This window comes from Otolemur garnettii, unplaced genomic scaffold (assembly GCF_000181295.1).
Source record: "Otolemur garnettii isolate 467f Iridium unplaced genomic scaffold, OtoGar3 scaffold00006, whole genome shotgun sequence".
Taxonomy (NCBI): Eukaryota; Metazoa; Chordata; class Mammalia; order Primates; family Galagidae; genus Otolemur; species Otolemur garnettii.
Window position 1 is genome coordinate 36824310 of NW_003852401.1, and position 3839 is coordinate 36828148.

At 35.3% G+C, this 3839-nt stretch overlaps 1 non-coding gene across 1 annotated transcript; it reads left to right on the forward strand.

The window, feature by feature from the left end:
• The first annotated feature begins 2423 nt into the window (after positions 1-2423).
• LOC111722862 lies at positions 2424-2547 on the forward strand. Its single transcript, XR_002771511.1, has one exon. It is a non-coding gene; the product is annotated as a U6atac minor spliceosomal RNA (small nuclear RNA).
• Positions 2548-3839: the final 1292 nt, after the last annotated feature.

Consider the following 3839-nt stretch of genomic DNA (forward strand, 5'->3'; position numbering starts at 1 on the left):
ATAAATGTGCCCACCCTTTGATCCTGAAATTAAACTTTCAGACATTTATTTTAAGGAAATAACGTGCATGTGTTCTTTGTTCTACAAGCAAAGACCACTTAAAGGAAATATATTTTCCACCATCCCTCAGAGTCACAGAATTCACAGAATTTTCATTCTCTATAAGTGAAAATGATAAGCCAGAAATACATTTATTAACATGGAAGGATGTCCTCATAGTATCGCTAAGTATAAAAATCAGGTTAAAAGCAGCATATGTAGAATTACTTTATTTTTAATGTGTAACACGTATAGAAAGGGGCTGGAAAGATCTGCATCAAAATGTTAACGGTGTCTATTTTCGGTGATGATTTTCTAGGTGATTTTCACTTCATAATTTTCTAACTTTTTGTAGTGCCTGTGCTTTTGTTGTTTTGCGATGAGCCTGATGCTGATTATTTTCAGAATCTGATGAAACACCTTCAATTAAACTATTATTTAATAAAGTCTATTAAATACTGGGAAAAAATTAAAAAAAAATCATTTCATTGACTTGGAAGTGACATTTAATATTAATATGGGAAAAATCCCAGTGCTTCTGCAACTTTAGTGTGCGTCTGAATCAGCTGTGCACATGTGCATACCGTTCAGCAGGGCTGAGGTGGGGCCCGAGACTCTGCATTTTCCATCAGCTCCCAGGTGCTGCCTCTGTTGCTCTATGCTTTAAGTAGCAAATTCTTAGTACACTATAAAAAGCGTGGGTTGCAAGTTTTCATGTTTCATTGCTTTTGTTGTGCTTATTTTATTATAGGGAGAAACACACATGGAATAATAAAAGATTTCTGAGTAAACAAAACTGGAACAACTGTTTAAATGATTCTCTTAACAAGGAGAGTAAGTGATTACATTTCCAACTCGTCCAGAGAGACCAAGTTCCTTCTGAATTCATGTGGCTATCCTGGGCTTCTTAATCTCATAGCAGGGCCTGGCTCTCAAAATAGAATCTTATTCTGTACAGCTTTTTGAACAACCTTGCCTGTTAAAGGCTAAATTATTTTAAGATTATAATAAATTTCTACATATTAATCCCCTCCAATGAATAAAACACCAAAGTCAGGCAAGGCAGGGTCAAAAGCGCCTTTCTCAAAGTGTATCTGACTTTATTATCAACAGGGCTGACTCTTAGTCAAATGAATCTCCTGTCTTAGCTTAGATTATTAAGACAATATAATTTGGAATTTTGGATATTCAGTTAAAAGGCTAATCCAATGATAAAACCACCAATCTAGTCCTATCAACTTGAAGTTCTGATTTGCTATTTATTGTTTATTGTTCATGAGTTAACCAATGTATCAATTTATGTTAATGTTTGTTCTTTGAATCTACATCAGTATTAACAAAGGGCACAACTGTGGTAATATGGTATCTATTAATTTCTTGTTAATTCATTTATTTGATATGCTCTGTTCTGCTATTCCTTGGGTTTCTTTGATGCAAGACAGTTCTAAAGTGATTGGTAAATAGAGAAAAGATGTCAGTAGAGGCAGATGTACTCTAAAGCTAATAAAGCATTATGTTCACACGACGATGTGGTTTTGCAAAATTTACTAAAATTTACCACCACCCCCATCAGACTTCTTTGCAAAGTATGCAATAACTGGAGTTTGAGAGTTAGTGCCTTTGTGTTGCGCACCCTGGGAAGACTAGGAGCTAGTGGTTCACATCCAGAATATGCCTACAGCAGCTGCAGTTCATGGACAGCAAGACATACATTTTTAACAGAATTAATGAGCAGGATTTTGGGTTGCTTGATAATCCAGTTAATGAAAGCAGAGAAACATATGAACACATTGGAGAAACATCACAATTTTGTGTTAATTTGACAGAAAGAACAGTCATTGACAAAGATAACAAAACTGATTATATGCCATTAGGGCAAGGACATCAACTAACTTGTTAGTGTTGAAAGTCCCAGGTAGATTTTAAGACCAGTCATCACTCAGGAAAACTTGAAATGCCCACACAATCTTGCAATCTTAAAGCTTATGTATGAAAGAAATCGGTTAAATATCCTCCCCAAAGTGGCAATAATTTCCAGCATGTAGAAGACATAACAATAACAAATGGTGGAGCTGAAAGAGACTTTTCCGAACTGTCAATAAGGAAAAAACAAATTTTGGTCGATCTTGTTTGAGGAGACTCCATTTTCTGCATAAGAACATTACCTTTATCTTTTTATTATCATATAAAGAGACAATCAAAGAAGACACAAGGAAAAATATCGTCAGAAAAAATTATAGAGGTGGACCAGGCCAGTTATACAATGAAAATACAGTACATAATTTTTCGGGATCTAGTGAAGGCTTTAGCAATTATGAGCATTTTGAAATTTGTGAATTATGAATTATTTCCCCATTATTCTAAATTCTAAATGGTCACTTTCCATATTCTATGAAAGGAGCGGAGGTTAGCAATCCCTTGACAAGGATGGAAGAGGCCCTCAGGTCTGACAGAGGCATGCAGTTAAGACATTGCCACCTGCTTCATGGCATCTAACCACAGTTTCAGATATAAAATGCTATGTGGCAAGTAATTCAAATCCATGGATTTTGTCAATTCATGGACATATGTAAAGAAATAATGTGAAACAGAAAAAGGCAGCATGTTGTCCATGATTCCAATAATAAAAACATATGTGATATACATTTACAAAAACCAGAAAAGTGCTCATCCATATAGGAATGTTACTCGCTTTCCTGGGTAAGGTTGCACGTGTTACTATATGTAATATAAATTAACAAGTAAATAAAATAGCCACTTTTTAACTTAATTTGATATTTATAATTTTACATTCTTTTCTTGAAGGACTTAGAAGATATAGCAGCTTCATGTCTCACGAAACCTGGATCTGTCCCCGATATCAGAATAACTTGAAAATCTAGATGGCTCATCTGAGATGTTGTCTATTGTGTTAATATTCTGAAGCTAAGAGCAAGCTTTTTCACAATGAAAGAAAAATTCTTAGGAATGTGTGATGAATATAAGAAAAACTTCAAATTATAGACATCCTTTCCTTTAGTGCAAAAGTGGTTGGTTTCGTGTCACCCAGAACCACTACTTTTTGCTCAAGTGATGTTTTCTGGAGAGGCTGTTAGTGCAGATGAAACAGCTGTGAAAGCTGTTTTGTTTGAGTCACCACCCTCCACAGCCCCTCAAAAACAAACAAACAAACAAACAACAACAACAACAACAACAACAAAAAAAAAAACTGATGAAGATGACTGCTCCTAGACCCTATTTTGGATTTTAGTGAAACTAGTCTCTATTAGAGAACAGTATTATCAAGACCAGCGCAAGGAAACAGAAACACAGAAAATAAGAATAGGAAGAATGAATGAAATTCTAAGTGCACACATCTGAGAAAAGTTAACTGGGGTAGAATTTGAATATCACTTATTATTTGGGAGAAAGTAGTTGTTCTGAATGCATCTCCTTCGCTTCCATTTTCCTAATTTTTTTTTTTATTTTTAGTGTATGATTATGTCAAACGTCAGCTTTTTCCAGAACCCATTTATGACAACAGAGCAGAAATGCCTGAATTGAAACCTTGCCTATTTGTAAGAAAATGGAGTGGCTTCTAAGATAAGGACGACAAAAACATGAAGCTTAAAAGAGAAATCACCCGAGGAAAGCAGAGGATAGAGACTTCACAAACAAAAAAGGCAAAACAACAAAAGACAGACGTACTGAGAAAACTGGGCACTGGCTGGCTGTCTCTTCTGCCTGGCACCTAAGGTAGAAAGAAAAGAAACCAACCACAGTTTTAGCAGAGTTTCATCTGGGGATGAAATGGAAGTCAC